Source organism: Euleptes europaea, chromosome 1 (genome assembly GCF_029931775.1).
Source record: "Euleptes europaea isolate rEulEur1 chromosome 1, rEulEur1.hap1, whole genome shotgun sequence".
Lineage (NCBI taxonomy): Eukaryota > Metazoa > Chordata > Lepidosauria > Squamata > Sphaerodactylidae > Euleptes > Euleptes europaea.
In genome coordinates this window covers 161,916,997-161,936,612 of record NC_079312.1, presented here as the reverse complement: position 1 = coordinate 161,936,612, position 19,616 = coordinate 161,916,997, and the positions used below count along the sequence as shown (strand labels likewise).

Genomic DNA, 19,616 nt, shown 5'->3' with positions numbered 1-19,616 from the left:
AACCACCCCGTAAACAAAGTCTGCCTAGGAAACGTCAGGATGTGACGTCACCCCATGGGTCAGGAATGACCTGGAGCTTACACAGGGGACCTTTACCTTACCTTTATGATGACCCCCACACACACACACACACCTCTTGCCCTTCTAACAGCCAAAGCAGGTGCAAAAATCAATGGGCATTCTCTCTGCATGTCTAAACAGGCAATAGAGTTCCTAGGCAGAAACCTGGGTCAGCCAGTTCAATACGTTTGACCTAGAGAATGAGTTGGATTTGGATTTTTGATTTTCTTAGCAACTGTGTGGTGTAGTAGTTACGGTATAGGACTAGGACCTGGGAAAACCAGGTTCATAAGAACATAAAAACATAAGAAAGGCCATGCTGGTCAGACCAAGGTCCATCAAGTCCAGCAGTCTGATCACACAGTGGCCACCAGGTCCTCTAGGAAGCCCCCAAACAAGACAAATGCAGCAGCATTATCCTGCCTGTGTCCTGCAGCACCTAATATAATGGGCATGCTCCTCTGATCCTGGAGAGAATACGTATGCATCATGACTAGTATCCATTTTTACTAATAGCCATGACCAGCCCTCTCCTCCATGAACATGTCCACTCCCCTCTTAAAGCCTTCTAAGTTGGCAGCCATCACAACATCCTGGGGCAGGGAGTTCCACAATTTAACTATGACTTGTGCGAAGAAATACTTCCTTTTATCTGTTTTGAATCTGTCACCCTCCAGCTTCAGCAGATGACCCCTAGTTCTAGTATTATGAGAGAGGGAGAAAAGCTTCCCCCTGTCCACTCTCTCCATACCATGCATAATTTTATAGACCTCTATCATGTTTCCCCTTAACTGCCTTCTTTCCAAGCTAAACAGCCCTAAGAGTTTTAACAGCTCCTCATAGGGCAGTTGATCTACCCCCTGATCATTTTGGTTGCTCTTTTCTGCACCTTCTCAATTCGAATCCCCACTCATGCCATGGAAGCTTGCTGGGCCAGTCACACTATCAGCCCTGACCCTGGCTAGTATTTGGATGGAAGATCTGCAAGGAATACCAGGGTCATGATGCAGAGGCGGGCAATGACAAACCACCTACGGGTCATCTCTTGCCTTGAAAACCCTATGGGGTTGCCAGCTGTGATGTGATGGCAAAAAATATAAAAAGCAACTGCATCCCTGGCCTCAAAGATATTAATCTGAAGTCTCACCATATCTGCATAATGCCCAAAGCTGACCATCTCTGTCCTCAAAATGAATATTCACCGGAAAATGGTGTGATTGAATAGAGCCCAGATCTCTCTACCCAGCAGTACATGCCTCAAAGAGAAGCTACTCTGGGTGAATCTGACTCATCACATATCCCTTGCACAAGTTCTAGGTCGTTCCACACCCTCATCGTTGAGGATACATTGACAAACCAGGCCTTGAAGCTGCCTCAACCTGCCCCAGAGATAGACACAGAGATGTACAAGACTTACAATTGTGGTTAGGAAGAAGACTATCAGGGAAAGCCCCACTTCCTACTAGGGACTGCCTTAACTACAAGCCCTGCCCTGGTGCCGCCAGCATACCGCTTCAAACGAGCAATTAGTCTGACACATCATTAGCCGGGAGGATCATAACAAACTGTTCATTTTAACTACATGCAATTTAATTTTGTTAGCCTGAGACCAGACCCTATGTCAAGCAATACCCTTATTTCAGACATTGCACTGGATCCAACAGGCAATTTCCATGGACAGAGGATGCGTGTGTGTGTGATTTTTGCAGATTCCCCCTCCCACAGCAAACCTCTGACTCCCCCCCACCCCCCCCCCGTGTTGTTCCGGGGGCCCCATCTGATAGGGGCATTTTGGGCAGCAGCAAGTGGTGGAAGGCAAGGAAACAACACTGCACAGTCAGAAATCCCTTGCCTCAGTGGAATTCTTCCACGGGATCCAATTCTTCATCACCTGTGAAAAGCTTCAGTATTCCTTCAAAAAAACCCATACAGAAATACAGTTCATGATATCAAGTTACGAGAAATTTACAGCTACAAGTGTCGATCGCCTCCCCTCCTTTATTTTTTTGCAGTGAAAGAAAACCTGTCTTTTGAGGCTCCCAAAACGCCAGACCAAGGGCACACATACATCTGTCCAGCAAACGCCTCTGCTGTACTTGGCTTGTGCTTGAAGTTCCACGTAACTGATCCCTTTATAATTAACAGCCGGCAAAGACATGTTCAATGAAAGGTGACCGGGAAGGGGGGGGGGTGGAGTTGGCAGTGAGACTTCCTGAGCCTTATTCCAAAATAAACTTTCTGAAAGGTGGAGATCCATCTTGGAATGAATCTGTGCAGTGCGGTATAAAAACAGGGCCTCAGGAGTCTTGGAGCCTGTGTAGTCTGCTATGTACAGCCCCAGTCACTGGGGTAGGAGACTTGGATACAACACTCAGATTCTCTGGGCATAGGCAATTTTTTTAAAATTATGTACTCTAGTCAGCACCCTCACCACAAGTGCCAAGGGAAGTAGGGGAGAGAATCACGGTAGTTACTGCAATGTAAAAGTGACATATTTGTGGTATGAACCGTTCCTCAGTGGAACAGGCCTCTTCGGGAGGTGGTGAGCTCTCCTTCCCTGGAGGTTTTTAAGAAGAGGCTCCAAGCTCAACATTTATTGCTAGGCCTAGTTCCGCCACAAATCAAACCTGTAAATGAAGAACTTTACCAATATGGGATGACGGCGGCGATAATACTTTATGCAAAGTATTGGAAGGATAAGAAGACACCAATGCTAAAAGAGTGGATTACAAAAATGTATGTCTATGCTGACATGGCGACATTAACCAACTTGTTGCGAAAGAAAATGATGGAGGAACATGAACACAGATGGCAATCTTTTTATGATAGAAATGCTTTAAACTTGTAGTATATATGTAATCAGAGAAGTAAATATAAAGTTAGACAATAAAAACGATACTAGTGACATTTATTTAAAGTGTTAGAGTAAAATAATTTGTATTAGTGCGAGATAGGCTTTGTAAATGAGAATATAATAACTAATTTTGATAAATGCCAAGGCTAATTGTTAAAGTTGATGAGGGCTCAGCCTGGATACCGACCCAATAATGTAAGTTCCCAATTTAATTGCTTCCCTTCTTTTTTCTGTATCCTTAAAAAACCTAATAATTTTTTTAAAAAAAGAAGAGGCTAGATGGCCATCTGTCAGCAATGCTGATTCTATGACCTTAGGAAGATCATGAAAGGGAGGGCACCTTGGCCATCTTCTGGGCATGGAGTAGGGGTCACTAGGTGTGTTGGTGGGAGGTAGTTGTGAATTTCCTGCATTTTGCAGGGAGTTGGACCCTGGTGGTCCCTTCCAACTCTATGATTCTATGATCTGGCCACCTGGATCTGCGCCACAGTGACATTGAGACTAGAGTACTGTAATGCACTATACATCTCCCCTCAGCATCAATTCGGAAACTCCAGTTGGAACAGGATGCCGCAGCTCGGCTATTATCGGGAGCTAGGTGGAACATGCATATTACTCTCATTCTACAGTCACTCTGCTGGCTGCCCATCAGTTACCGGGCTGAGTTTAAAGTATTGACTATCACATACAACGCCAGTCATGGTCTTGGAGCCTCATATATGCGAGACCATCTCTTCCCCTATGCACCACCACGACAGCTTCGCTCATCTCAGCAAGGCCTTCTTTTTACCTTGTCTGTGGATAAATGTGTCACAGTGGTTTGAGGAAGAGGTGAAAAGGTCAACTATGTCAGGTCAAAAGGCATGCAACAGTTGAGAAGCAATGAAAGCCCTGCATGCTCCCCTCATGAAGATTAGGTATCCTTCTAGGTGCCGAAATGCATCTTGGATTTAAGAACAGTATATGTTTACGGGATGCCCACCATGTACTGTATTTGAAAGCATTTCACTCATACTAAAAGAGAAAATATTTCATAGGAATTTTTTCAGAACTCCTCAAAATTTCTAATTTTTCAATTGGAAAAAGGGCTCAGGGGGGAAAAAGGAAAACCCACAATTTCCCCCAAAAATTTTCTAGTTTTTTCCAGACCTTCTCATCTCTAGGCATAACACAGCCTTACCCTCACAAAAGCCACGGCACATCAGCATTACCGCTCCAAAGATTTTAGTCATTTTCTTTCCACAGTGAGGATTAGTGGAGATTACAGTGGCTGTTCACATCTTTGATCAAAAAAATCTACTTTGAAACCTGTTTGTGACAACCTCCGGCAGCAGACAATATTTATCTACTTTTCAGCATGGGGCTGTGGCATTTGACTCCCAGTTGTCCCACAATCCCAGTGTCATTATTGTTTAGCCAAATTAAGGGAACTGGAATACTGCTGGATCCAAAGAACCATCAATCTGTTCTAACTCCAGCATCCAAAAGGAAGGCTCAAAAGAAGAAGAAAGCTTCCTCCATTCAGACTGAAATAATAGATTACATACTGACTTATGGAGAGCCTACATTTAGAGAAATTACATTGGAGGCCCAAGATCCACCAACCCAGACAACTGACCAAGAGTAAAGAATGGATCGCCTCTAGTTTATTGTGAGATGTGAGACAACAAGAGGAGGGGCATTATTTCCATTTCTCATCTGAGCTTAAGTAGTCAATCCGCATGAAGAACAGCCAGCCAGTATTCACTCTTACTAGAAGCGACTTGATGGCACTTAACACACAGACACACCCCTAATTGACCACAGCCAAATGGGGTTCCACCCGTGCAGGACGTGGTGGATTGAACCTCGGCTGTTCTCCATGCCTCCCACCAACAGCAGGGAGCCTCATCAACTCTTCACAGTCTTGGACTAAATTCTGTTTTGAAATGGAACATTGGCTTGAAGAATGAAATGATAACTCCAACACAGAGAGAAACACAACTCAAGAGCTCTAGTAAACAGCATGGTGCTTTTGACTGGATGAAGCTGAATTTATGTTGGATGACATCAACCCAAATGTAGCAAAACCATTGTGTTTGTCTATAGATTTTTTTTGTGAACAAGTAAGCATCCGAACCAGAGAAAGAGCAAAGTTACTGATTTGTCACCAACACAGACTGAAGAGTCATCGCTGTATTAGAAGCATAAAAGTAAGACTTCTCAAACTACAAAGCATGGTTCAGACTTGACCCATGATATTTGGTTACATGAACAAGCTTAGGAGACCCTCAGTTCGCTAATGAAAGACTTTTACTTTCATGTAAGTTAGCTGTTGCAACCTAGCCTTGAACTACAGTCCTCTTCTCAAACCATGATTCCAAATCACAAGGAGGGGCTGCAGCTCAGCTGTACACAACACATGCTCTGCATAAAGAGGTCCAAGATTCAAACTTTGGCATCTCCAGTTACAGATCTCAGGCAACAGATGCTGAGGCAGGGAAAGGTCATCCTGAGATCCCAGAAACCTACTGCAGGCAATACTGAGCTCGATGGATAAATAATCGGCCTTGGTATAAGGCAGCTTCATATGGCTTTATGAAGGCAGCAGAAATATTTGGACCACATCAATCTAAATCCAGGAAGAAAAACAAGCCCTTCTGCTAACTTAAACTCAACTGCCAAAACCCAGCCTTGATAAAATAGAACAGGGAGGCTTGAGAACAGAGTGCCCTAGGAAGACTGATGTGCATGGTCTCCTGCTTGCAACCTTAGTATCCCAGGCACATGGCTCCTTATCGTGGTATCAACAACATGTGCAGCAATCCGAGCTCTGCACTGCTTTCTCAGCCCCTCACAGGACCAAGGTGTTCTTCACTTTCAACACCCTCCAAAAGTCAGGAGAACGTTCACACAGCCTGCTACCATAGCACTGTACTGGTGTTTCCTTAGTGAACGTTGCAGTTCACCAAAAGAAGGTGAAACATCACAATAATGGAAGCCTTGGTTACTCACAGTAAAGGCTCTTTCTCTCCCGAGGTGAAGGGCATCTTCAATTGTGGGTGTTTTCCCGCTCTTTCCAGGAGGCAGGACTAATCAAATTTCCTGTCTCCTTGGCGGGAAGACCGCCCAGTTCCCCAGTTACAGGCTTGCCTAGCTACTTAGAGAAGTGCAAAAACATCAACTGGGAACAGTACAATAAGGTAAGGTTAGGAAACAGGAACACTGAAAAGGGTATGTAATATACCTAACTGACCCTAATGGGAGAGGAGGTAACTTAAGCACTAACAGCGTGCTAATAGACAACATTAACTGAGCTGACCTTGAAGGGTAGCATATAAACTGATATACTGTATTCTAGTCCTTCTTTAGCTATACCTTTAGCCCGGGTGGGCCAGATGCCCTTCGCCTCGGGAGAGAAAGAGCCTTTACGGTGAGTAACCAAGGCTTCCTTCTCCTCCGAGGCAAGGGCATCTTCAATTGTGGGACCTCCAAGAGCTCCCCATTTGGGAGGGTTAATCTTTTTCGTCTACCACATGCTGAAGGACTCTACGTCCAAAGGCTGCTTGTGCTGAGGACCTGGTATCAATTTTGTAATGCTTGACGAACGTATTGACCGAGGACCAGGTGGCCGCCCGGCAGATCTCGTCGACTGGGGCCTGTTTATTGAATGCCGCCGAGGTAGCCGCGCTGCGTAGAGAGTGGGCTGTGATACCCTCTGGGACCGGAACTTTAGAGGCCTTGTAGGCTTCCGCTATACATCTATGCAAGGTATAACTAATGGTGGCTGCTGACCTGTGAAGCCCTTTATTAGGTTTAGATATGTTAACTAACATAGAGTCCGATTTTCTAAACTCAGCTGTTCTGGTGATAAAAATTCGGATAGCACGGCGAAGGTCTAGGGAGTGCCAATCCTTTTCTGTTTGACATGATGGCTTCGGGCAGAAAGACGGCAAGGAGATCTCTTGGGATCTATGAAAGGTAGTATTGACATTTGGCAGGAAGGTTCCCACCAATCGTAAGACCAGCTTCTCTTTATGGAAGACGCACTGTCCTTTGCTGATTGACAGAGCTCGAAGCTTGGAGACGCGGCGAGCTGAGGTGATTGCGGTCAAAAACAGTACCTTCATCCGAAGGAACCGTAAGGATGCCGTTCTCAGTGGCTCAAAGGGTTCTGTGGTCAGGGCTTTTAATACTATGTTAAGTTTCCAAGTGGGGAAGCGGTGTATTGTGGGTGGTCTAATTTGAGTAACCCCTTTTAAGAATGCTGTGACGTCTCGGTGTTGAGAGGTGGGGACACCTTGAGAGAAAGGAATTACTGTGGAGATCGCCGCCACTTGTCGTCTGAGGGTGGAGGCAGACAGCTTCAAGCGCACTCCGTCTTGTAGGAACTCCAAGATCTTGTCGATTCCTGGGTCGAGAGGGTCAACCTTTTTTCTTCTGGCCCATCTGATGAAGGCCTTCCAAGATGTTGTATAGATGCACCTAGTTGAGGGCTTCCGAGCTTCCAGGATGGTATTGATGACGTTCTCTGAATAGCCACAGTCTAGAAGTCTCCTCCGTTCAAGACCCATACGGTCAAACAGTACCACTGGGGTTCTGGGTGCACAAGAGGACCTTGTTGAAGCATGTCCCGGGTAGTTGGAATTCTCCAGGGTTCTTGAGTCGACAGTCTGCGTAGTGTTGTGAACCATGGTCTGCGCGGCCAGTATGATGCTATTACCAGGAAGCACCCTGGGGAGAATGGGAAGTGGTGGGAAGGCGTACAGGAACTCCCGAGGCCAGGGGTGAAGAAGGGCATCCACACCCTCTGCTCGCAGGTGGAAGTACCTGCTGAAGAAGCGCGGAGTTTTGTGATTGGTGGCTGACGCAAATAAGTCGATCGTTGGGAGGCCGAATTTGCGTGTGATGGTCTGGAAGGTTTGGTGATTTAATGACCATTCGCCCGTCTCTATGGTTTGGCGGCTCAACCAGTCTGCCTGGGTGTTCAGGAATCCCCTGATATGTTCCGCCTTTAGTGATTTTACGTTGACCTGGGCCCATCGGAATATCAGCGATGCTTCTTGATGGAGGGCCAATGACCTGGTCCCTCCCTGCTTGTTGAGGTACGCCTTGGTCGTCATATTGTCCGAACGAATAACACGTGTTGGAGTTTGATGACTTCTGAGAACGCCAATAGAGCTAGTCTCACAGCTCGGAGCTCCAGCAGGTTGATGTGAAGCTCCTTCTCTTGTGCTGACTATCTGCCTTGGGCTACTGTCGCGTTGAGGGTGGCTCCCCACCCTTCGAGGCTTGCATCCGTGAAGATCTGAAGCGGGTCGCTGTGGATATACTGTTGACTCTTTCCCAAGTTGCGCGGGCTGGTCCACCAGCAGAGACTGTGCTTCACCTTGGGTGTCACGTGAAGTAGTCTGTCTCTTTTGTGTGTGATGTCTTTCTGGAAGGGGCGAATGAGCCACTGTAGTGGTCTGGAGTGAAACCTTGACCATGAGACTATCGCTATACAGGAGACCATGTGACCCATAAGCTTCACCAGAGACATCAGTCGGGATTTCTTGTTCCGAATTATGGTGGTTGCTAGGTAGACTATCTTGGTCACTCTTTCTCGGGGCAGGGACAGTGAGTTCTCTAACGAGTTGATTCGTACCCCCAGGTGGGTTACGAGCTGGGATGGTTGCAGAGAGCTCTTTTGGAAGTTTAACCCGTGTTCCTGTAATGACTGGATGACCCTTGTGGTGTGAGAAAGGGATTGCTCCCGTGATGTTGCGCAGATTAAGCTGTCGTCCAGGTACAGGTGTACCTGGATGGATTCCTGTCTGAGGGCTGCTATAATGGTGACCAGCACCTTTGAGAAGACCCTGGGAGCTGAAGATAGCCCAAAGGGGAGGGCTCTGAATTGGAAGTGTTCCTGAGTGTAAGAAAAGCGGAGGAACCATCTTTGCATGTGGTGTATGGGAATATGCAGATAGGTCTCTTTGAGGTCCACCGCAGTCATGAAGGTTCCAGGGAGGAGGGATTCTACGATGGACCGAAGAGTTTCCATGCAAAAGTGTTTTTTCTGTATTCTTCGGTTTACACACTTCAGATCCAGAATAGCCCTCCAGTCCCCGTTTCTTTTGGGGACTGTGAAGAATATTGAATACACTCCCTGAAACCTCTCCTGTGATGGTACTGGTTCTATGGCGGCCATCTGCTGTAGATGTGATATGGCCTGAATGGTCCGTGAATGTTTTAGTCTCTTGAATGGTATGGGGGAAGGCCGAAATCTGTCTGGTGGTGGTGATATCAACTCCAGTAGGTATCCCTTGGAAATAATCTGAAATACCCAGTTGTCTGGGTTGGACCTCTGCCACCTGCTTGCAAAGGCCTGCAGTCTCCCCCCAGAGCCCCCAGTTGTAGTGACTTGAAGTCACTGGGTGTTAGGCTTTGAGAATTTATCTGGCTTATCCGATCTGGGCTGCTGGCCCTGTCGGTTGAACCTTCTGCCTTTGCGAAACGGTCTCTGATTGTTGTTATTGTTCCCAGTTCCCTTCCTGGATTCAGTCCTGTATCTAAAAGGTGCCCTTGGGGAACGAAAGGACTGGTATCCGGTGGAGTACCCGGTGGGGCGATTATCTTTTCTAAGCTGTCTAGGCATTACATGCTTCTTGTCCCTGGTTTCAATGAGTATTTTATCCAGTTTTTCCCCAAACAGGCGTCCCTCCTGAATGGGGTAGGCCATCAGGGTTGTTTTGGCTTTGAAGTCTGCCGGCCAGGCTCTTAGCCACAAGGCTCTTCTCGCGGAAGTGACTGAGGCCATGGATTTTGCCATGAAGGTGATGGAATCCAGGGAAGCATCTGCCATTAGCATGTTGGCCTTGAGTACCCTGTCCCGCCCGGCTGAGACCCAGTGATTCTCCTCTGGCACAAGCTGGATTAGCTTTTTGAGCCAAAGGTACGATGCCCTCGCAAAAATGGATACGGTGGCGCTAGCCTGTATTGCCATGGCGGCCGCCTCATGAGCTTTCCTGGTTAGGGACTCAGTCTTCCTATCTAGCTGGTCCCTTATGGAGCCTACTCCATCCTCAGGTACCAGGCCGGGGTTCTGGAGGTCAATTATAGGGGCCTCCACCACTGGCACTTTAAGGAGATTCATGGAGTGAGGTGCTAAGGAGTACAGCTTCTTAACATTGCTGGGAATCTGTTTGCCAGAGGTAGGGTTATCCCACTCATCTTTGACTGCCCCCAGGAAAAACTCAGGAAAGGGTACGGAAATGGTTTGGGTTTGCTTCCTAGGGGAGCATTCTCTGACCCCTTGTTTACGCTTTGGGGTGGTCTCCTCTGAAGCTTCCTGATCTTCATTTAGGTCTAATGCTAACAGGGCTTTAGCTAGGAGACCTTGGAAGTCATCTCCTGAGAAAAGTCTGGGTTGTTGTTCCTCTGAGGGAAGTATCTCCTCATCGGAATCGAACTCGCCCTCCTCGTGTTCCTCTGACTCAGATTCCTGTTCAGAGGAGAGAGGATCTGATTGCACCACCGTAGCATGAGAGGTGACCTTTTTGGCTGCTTTAGTTGGCCGTTGGGGTATGGGCTCCTCTTGGCTCGTGCTAAAGGATCAAGCTGAGGAGGAATTTGGTAATGACTCAGGTCCCATCCAGGGGAAGGGGGGGTCTCATTTGAAAAGCCTGGAAGGCTTGCCACTGTCTTTGTAGAGCCAGGTTAACTAGGTCGTTAGTCTCATCAGAGGTATATACCCGCCATCTAAGGATATCATTCAAAGAAGGGGGTTGCCACCTCCCACCGGGAACGTTCCTACCAGTGTCGGTGCTTCTCCCGTGTTCAAAGGCTGCGCATAGTTTGTAGGCTGAAGCGGGGCCGTCCTTTCCAGGGTCGCCAAGTAGACGGATCGAGTGGACCCGGCTCTCGTGAAGTGGGCGACTTTGGAGCATCTCTTTCGCTTGTGCGGTGGCGGGGCTTTCGGTGCTTTTCGCGCCTTTTTCTTTGTTGCCGTGGGATCGATTTCCTCTTCCCCCGTGCCTTGCGCCGTCGCACCCTTGTCCTTCCCCGATGTCCCGCCGGTGCGGTCATCGGGTGGTCTATCTATCTGGGCGGAATGGACCAGCCTGCCCAATTGATAGTCCTCCAGTGAGAGGAGGTCGTCCTCTCTCCCTACTGCTGCGTCGGCCATCTTGGCTTTTAGAAGCCGATGCCGGCTATGGAGGGGTGGGGGAACGGAGAGGACGGGGGAGCGAAACGAAACTACAGACGATACTAAACACAAGACTAAAATTCATGAAGTAGTACACGACAAACAAACTCTGAAGACGAGGATAGGAAAACTATCTTGAATAAAAGCCGGAGCTGTGCGAAGTCACTGCTCTCCGGTAAAAGGCAGGACGAAAACTGGGGAACTGGGTGGTCTTCCCGCCAAGGAGACAGGAAATTTGATTAGTCCTGCCTCCTGGAAAGAGCAGGAAAACACCCACAATTGAAGATGCCTTTGCCTCGGAGGAGAATGGAGCTGCAAGAGAGTGCAGGTGAGTACCGGCAGCTATGACACAATTGCTTTCAAACACAGACATGACAGGCCTTATAAAAAGCAACATGCCTCTACTGAGTGATTTTCAACCCAGGGGCCAGGGCCTGCAGGATAAGGGCAGAGAGCAAAGGTATTGTTGGTTTTTACATATATGCTGAGAGGAGCAGTGGGGCCGCAAGGCAAAGTAACGCAGTGATGGAGAGGATTCCTCCAGCGCTCTGCCCCTTTTTCCTCAATATATCACGCATCCTGGTGCACTTCCTGTTCCTAGATCCCTTGGCCTGGTGCCCAAGATCCTGGCCTTGAAACCTCGGAGGTCATCGTGCTTGTCTGCCTGACACATGGCTCTGGCGTCATGTGACTTCTTGTCACATGCTTACAAGCTCACTGGGTAGGCAACCATGAAGGGTTGGTTCTGAGTTTTAGAGATATAACCAGAAGTTAGCTATGGAGCAGGACAGAAGTCTTCATACCCAGGTTGGATAAAAATCAATGATTGTTTTTTTTTAAATCAAAAGAATCAAAAAATTTTTTTATTTAAATCGGATTTTTTTAAAAAAATGTTTTTTGAGGAAAAATCTATCTAAAGATAGCTTTCTATTTAAGATACTAGGACCTAGAAAACCCAGGTTCAAATCCCCACTTGCACCATGGATGTTTGCTGGGTGACCTTGGGCCAGTCACATACTCTCAACCCTGCCTATGGTTGCCAGCTCTGGGTTGGGAAATACCTGGAGATTTTTGGGGTGAAGCCTGAGGAGGGCGGGGTTTGGGGAGGGGCTTCAATGCCATAGAGTGCAATTGCCAAAGCAGCCATTTTCTCCAGGTGAATTGATCTCTATTGGCTGGAGAGCAGTTGTAATAGCACGAGATCTTCAGCTAATACCTGGAGGTTGGCAACCCTAACCCAGCCTACTATTTGGATGGGAGACCTCCAAGGAATATCAGGGTCGTGACACAGAGGCAGGGAATGGCAAACCTCCTCCGAAACTCTCTTGCCTTGAAAACCGTACGGGGTTTTCATAAGTCAGTTGTGACTTGATGGCAAAAAAAAAAAGTATTCAAGATGGAAGACTTCTCTACTGAGGAAAAGGGTCTCACAGAAGAGGCTTTGTAAGCTCCAGTAGTTCCTACTGCAGACCTAACAATAATGCCTCATAAGTCTGATAGAGACCCCAGCCTGCAAGCACTGCAGGAAATACTCCCCCTCCACACCCCTTCCCTCAGCTCCAAACTGTCTCTTAAACAATGAATGGACTCGTCACCTATGGAGATTATGAATGGCCTCCAAGAAAGCACAGAGATACTTTTGCAAACTGAAAAAAACTGTCTGCCCCCCCCACACACACACACTTTCATCCCATAGTCACAGGCAGGTGAGCTAACAGCTTTCATACATGTATTTGCAACACTCGTTTCAAGTACCATGGATGGCACGTGCTAGACCAAGAACAATTCCAGGCAGAGTAGATTACCCACCGTTACTAACTTTGCTGTAGCAGGACTGCCCTAAAAGCACTTAAACTAGGAGTTAAGGCAATTTTAAATTAGCAGTACTATAAGATTCCGCTGAAAAGGTCAGCTTCAGACGTCACCCAAAGTAATAAAAAGGTTAACCATTTGTAGGGAAGATTACACAAAGCAACAACAAGGCCGGGTAGCTACATCCTTCAGAATCAGCATCTTTCTTAATGGGGGGTGGGGCACATGAGCTTTCCCATCTCCAGTCTCATTTTGGTCACAGCTTGCAAAAATTCTCTCAATCCCATATCCTCACTTTGGGACTGTGCTTGTGACCTCACACCTGGTTGGAGCTTTAGTTTGCATGTAGGAGAAGCTAAAGAACATTTCAGTTCTACTAGTATTCTAGGAGCTTCTTTCAGGGGTTCTACATACAGAGGATCTTGCCAATTATCTGCCATTTAATGCCGGGCTTGGATTCTGGTTTCTGAAGGAAGCGCAAGTTTACTGCCTCTTTACATCGAGGGTTGGGAATTGGTCAGGTCAAGAGCTATTTGGCCAACTGACTAGTGAAATATTAATCAACTAACGATCGAGTAATTTTAAGACAGAAACATTATTTAGAGCAAAAAAAGAAACTTTAATCATCATCAGGTTACATGCTTATGCTAATTACAAAAAACAAATTAGTTAACTAGTGAAATGGTGAAGTTAATTATTTTTAACAACGTCAAGTAAGATTTTTATGGGGCTCAGATCAGATATGAGCAAATATCAGTTTTGTGACTGCACAAACCTGAGTAGCTACCTTACACACTCCCTTCTTCTTCCCTCCACCCAGTGCACAAAGACTGAAGACAGAAGTCTCCAATAAGTACTCAAAGATGGATATGCAGCCTCACAACTAATGGGAGCAAGTCAGACTCTTCCATCTCGATGCACTGCACAAGGAAAGCAAGGAATGAGCACCAGATAGACCAGTGGTACTCTGTGGCTCCTTGACACGATACACACGGCTCTTCAGAGCACTGTTCCCCAATGTGGCACCCATCCCATTTCCCAGGAAAGCGGCCAAGGACATTGCCTGGTGTGGCTCGTTGCTGGTTCCCACCTTGAAACATCCACCACCACAGGTAATGGAGAACGGGTGAGCTTCACGCCTCATGCTAGGGATAGAAGCAAGGGCCTGGAAAATCATGTGGATGCAGCCATGGTTATAGTTAGAATAATATAAGGTAAAATTATATTAAATATCTATGTGTGTGTTTGGTAAGGTGGTGTACATGGCATACAGTAGTCATATGGCTCTTTTGACTTCGGTAAATGAGGCTCTCTGCAAACCAGCGGCTGAGTACCAAGGAGCTGGACATCTATCCAGGTTCATGCCCTCAAAAGCTGAGATTTGCTCAAGAATGCAACCAAAATGTGAACAAGTCACTGAACAGCTCTCATCTTTGACCTTGACCCTAGAATATCAGAGCCAGCTGTTAAATTCATGAATACTAATAAATTTATTGCAGGCATAGACCAGAGAAATATCAAGATACAGATTCTATGCTACAAATCTAACAACCTAAAACCTTATGTTTTCAAAATTTACTAGCAAAATAGGTAAAATTCTATATAAACAATATAAAACAATATGAAGTGTAGATCTGTAGTTAATACAATTCTTTATCATTACCAGGAACCCTTTTCTTGTTTCGAGCTCTGACCACATCAGCACAACATTTGGCCACTTGCTTCAAAATAATGAGATCTTCATCAATTAATAGCTTTTCCAACCATACCCGCTCTGAGCATTCAGGGAGTTTAGCTAATAAAGGAGAAACAAACTTAGCCCTCAATCCACTGTGGTACGGACATCTTAAAAAAGACATGTACCATCGTTTCACCCATTGGGCATGGGCAGTGTCTCTAGGTATGGAGTTTAATATTTGCCTTCGAGTACAGCCTCACATCTGGCCAAAGTTAAAGCTCTTTTAGTTTGATGGGAATTCATGAATATGGGGGGGAAATGACAGCAATTTTTTTAAAGATGGCAATATTTGTGGCTAAAAAGGATATCATAATGAAATACAGTTGCAGTCTATGCAGCAGCATTCATGTCATCAATGAATATTGGACCACGGTCAAACAGTCAAGTGACAGCAGTTGTCCTGTCCAGAGATTGGCTTGTCAATCTCCACTGACTGCCTATTTTTCTGGATGCTGACACAAGGAGTAAATGCCAAATTCTCCAGTTTTTCCAGAGAACAATCTCTCTGCATTCTTCATATCAGCCTACCCTACCTTCACACTATCCTGTCAAAATCAGTGATGGATACAACATCTCTACACACAACTTGGAATTACTGGCATTTTTTCAAGCATTCTTATCACTTGCTAAAGTGAGTGATGGGCATTTATGAGAATTTGGGATTCTCACCTTCAATGGGATGCTCACATACAAGCATTCAGTGGGTTGCTCACATACCCAAGACATACCCAACCAGTCTTCCCACTCAGGCATAAAATTTACTTTAAAAGGAGAGGGAGAGTAATCCGCCACAGGGGTTTGCTCCCAAAACAGAGAACAGGCTTACCTTTCCTGTAAATTATTATTTCCCACCTTCTCCAATATGACTCCCTGCCAGGATTGATAGGAATTGTACTTTTTAATGCCTCATTAATTGAATCAGAAGGCCAGGAAAATCCCAAATTACCATTAACTCCAACAATCAAATAAATTCCAAGGACGCATAAACAGGGAGTACCCCCTGGCTGCCTAAGTGATGAACATGGCCAACTTCAGAGATGCAAATATTCTCAGAATACTGCTTTGTTTTAAACGGTGACCAAATAGCCAACATGAGAATATGGAATACTCCCCAATTTGATTTTTGAATGCATCTGCAAGGATCACATATCAATAGTCAATGCCTTTCCTGCCCATCACTGCCATTAATTTCACCACACTTCCTCTCTCACCATCACAAAGACTGGAAAAAAATTAAACTTGGCAAATACACCTTGTTTAGATTGGAGCTTGAAAGGCTTTCTAGTCACAAAGGTCCACCCTCACACTAGTCCTAGAGATAAACACACACACAACCTCAAAACCACAGCATGCCACAGACACAGAACTGGTACATCAGTGATTCCCAGAGCGAAATTGCTCATGTACAGGGATCCATCAATTGCAAGTACACTCATGTGGATTTTGTTTGCCTAATTTATACTTGAAATAGAACCCTTCTTGGATCAGTACAGAGGTCTCTCATAAGATGATGGATTTCTTTTTTAAGATTGCACAAAGGCTTAATTACACATAATGCTTTCCTTTAGCACACAGATGCCCATAAAAATCTTCTTTAATTTTTGAAAGTTTAGCACATGCACACGAACCTCACAGCTAAAAATCCTCACTGAACCTTATCCATAAGAGCTTATCTTGCAACACGGACCTGTAAGTTCTCAATTATCTAGGCTTGCATTACCCACCAAATCTTATTGCACAGATCAAGAAAATGTGTGTTTGCATAATTTATTCTATTTCTGCTAGCCACAGGGTAGGGAGAACACCAAAATTCCAACCAATGACCACTGAAGGTCAAGCCTAAATGTCCCTAGACTTCTGAGCTTTCACCAGGTACAACCAATGCACTTTCAAGCTTATAGCCAGCGCCATAAAGGTATGCTGAATTATAAACCACATACCTGCAGCGTCCCTAGCTGTGTGACGCAACAGCCAGAAAATTACACTGCACACCACTCTGCATTCCCATAAGCAAACGTTTTACGGGCAGTTTTACAATCGCCAGTAAGGATTTCCCCCAATTCTTCCAGTCTAAAGCAAGGTACAAAAGAATTATCTATCCCACACCATGCTATATGGCAACTGAAGGTGACTACCACCAGACACATGACCTGCGAACTGTGTTCAAGATTATCTATTGCCCTTCTGTGTGCTCCAGACCCCTAGATAAACTCAGCAATACTGACATTAAGTTATAAGACACACAACAAGCATTTACTTTTCTGCATGGGAAATTTGCATGTGTTTTAACATGCTTCCAAAGTGGGTAAAGGAGTCCCCTGTGCAAGCACCAGGTCATTACTGACCCATGGGGTGACATCACATTCCAACGTTTACTAGGCAGACTATGTTTACAAGGTGGTTTGCCATTGCCTTCCCCAGTTGTCTACACTTTACCCCCAGCAAACCGGGTACTAATCTTACCGACCTCGGAAGGATGGAAGGCTGAGTTGACCTTAAGCCGGCTACCTGAAACTGACTTCCGTCGGGATCAAACTCAGGTCATGAGCAGAGCTTTTGACTGCAGTCCTGCAGCTTACCACTCTGCGCCATGGGGCTCTTTCCAGAGGGTACTATCACATAAAAATAGGTACTTCTTCCCACATAACTTGTACTGGTTTTCACAGCACTCAGAAAGCCCAACAAGCATACCCCAAAGGAAAAAATACAGCTTATATTTTAAGTTTCCCAAACTTTCTGGCTGCAGGGCAACTAGTAAAATCAACAGTAACTTTCACAAGCAGTGTGACACTTGGTAAAGTATTACTGGTAGCAAGAAGCACTTCCTCTACTAAGAGCAGCTGACTGCACAAAAAACTGCTGAATACCTTGAAGAACATATAACAAAAGCATTTTGAGCCTAGTACACTTCATATTATTAGTCCAGGTAGCATTCTAGAAATGCAGCTGTGCCTCCCACTACATCCAGACTGCAGGATATCAATGGGTTCTGTGAAACTATTTTCTCTAAAAAAAATAATCCATTCGATATATGTTGCATTCAGCACAACCATCTCATTTTTGTCAACTGCACAGCTGGGCTTACGAACGTACAGGGAGAAAGTCCTTCGCACAAGGTCATTCTGAAAATCGGGGACCGAGATATTTCCTTGCTTCCAACATAAAGTGAACCAATCAGGACCAAATCTGGTTTGGCCTAATGAAAGGTGTTAAGATTTTGCTCTCGGATCTTTTGTGTGAACCAACGTGGCCATTTGATAGCTTTTGACACAATGCAGTTTTTGAGAAGGCAGCAGGGACTGTTTCAGCCATTCCCAAAAATCTCATGCCTGTATATGTACACAAACTGACAGTAATGGATCGAACAACACTTGTTACACCAAATCAAAAGTTGTCTGCAAGTTCCTGGAATTTGTCAAAGCACACTGAATGATAAAAGAATAAGAGTTGGTTTTTATATGCCGACTTTCTCTACCATTTAAGGGAGACTCAAACCGGCTTACAATCACCTTCCCTTCCCCTCCCCACAACAGACACCCTGTGAGGTAGGTGAGGCTGAGAGAGCTTGACTAGCACAAGGTCACCCAGCTGGCTTCGTGTGTAGGAGCGGGGAAACAAATCCAGTTCACCAGATTAGCCTCCGCCACTCATGTGGAGGAGTGGGGAATCAAACCCGATTCTCCAGATCAGAGTCCACCACTCCAAACTACTGCTCTTAACCACTACACCACACTGGCCACTACACCACTAGCTGGTCATTGGGTTTACAATGCATGCTGAGCCTATAGTTTTTGCAAATTGCAAAACTCAGTTAAAACTGCAGGACTCAAATGCCTTATCTGAGAAATCATCAATATCAAGAGGTACACGGCCTGGTCCCCTCTATATTTTTTCCTACTTGGTTTTTAAATGCTGTTTGCTTGCATTACTTTTTAATTTTTAAAATCTTTTTTAGTGATTTTTTTTAATCGCCAATTTCATGATCATGGTTGTGCTGCTGCTGGCTTGCCAGTTAGAGACCTTTTGGTTTTGCGCTGTATTTTTTTGTCCAAACATTATTATCCTCATTTGGAAGCCGCCTTACGTGCCTTTCAGAAGTAGCAATGCCTTAAATGAGTGAATAAATATTCAGAAGCACAAAAATATTCAGAAGCACACAACCAAACCAAGTGGAAAGGAATGATTAATACCCACTACAGTATTTAACCATCATGTGTGGACCCTACAGGCGAAACCAAAGAGGCTGAGCTAAACACTATCTAAAATAGCAACCAATAAATCTATTTTTATTATACATTGTGCACAACTGTATTTAGAAACACAGGGCCTAATATACAGGCTTCCTAAAAAGCACAAACATAAGGGGTTACCACACTTGTATTCCCAGCGATGTATTAAGAGTTTGAAAACGTTATAAAAAATACTGTTCGCACTTTGATTGGCCCCTTTAGCAGTGAAGACGTCTTCCAACCATTTATAAGCCGTGGTATCCAAAAACCCTTTTAAAGCGATGTTTTTTATAACATTTTCAAACTCTTAATACATCGCTGGGAATACAAAGTGAGGTAACCCCCATAGTTACAAATATTAGCAACACATAACAGTTGATGTTTAGTACATACAATAACCAAAATCTGACCACAGACTATAGGCTCCATATCAAGTCATCGGGACCATTTCACTCTAGTCTTCATCCATCCATCTACTCTGGCTCCCAATTTGTTTCCAGGCCCAATTCAAGGCACTAGTGTTGAGCTTTAAAGCCCTACGTATTTTTTAGTTCTGGTTTTATTATTTTTGTTATGATAGTTTTGTTAGCCACCTTGGTGGCTCTGATTGGGCAGAAAGGTGGGATACAACTGTTGTTAGTAATAACAATAAATATTAAGGACCCTAACACGTCAAGAAAAAGGCACACAAGATTCAAGTTTTAAGCAGGAATGGAGGACTTGCACCTACAAGCCCCCCCCCCCGAGCCTCTGCTC

General features: G+C 45.3%; 1 protein-coding gene across 1 annotated transcript in view; it reads right to left on the bottom strand.

The window, feature by feature from the left end:
- The window catches only part of TFCP2 (transcription factor CP2), a 59,333-nt gene that overhangs the window by 33,165 nt on the left and 6,552 nt on the right, over positions 1 to 19,616 (bottom strand). The window lies entirely within an intron of this gene.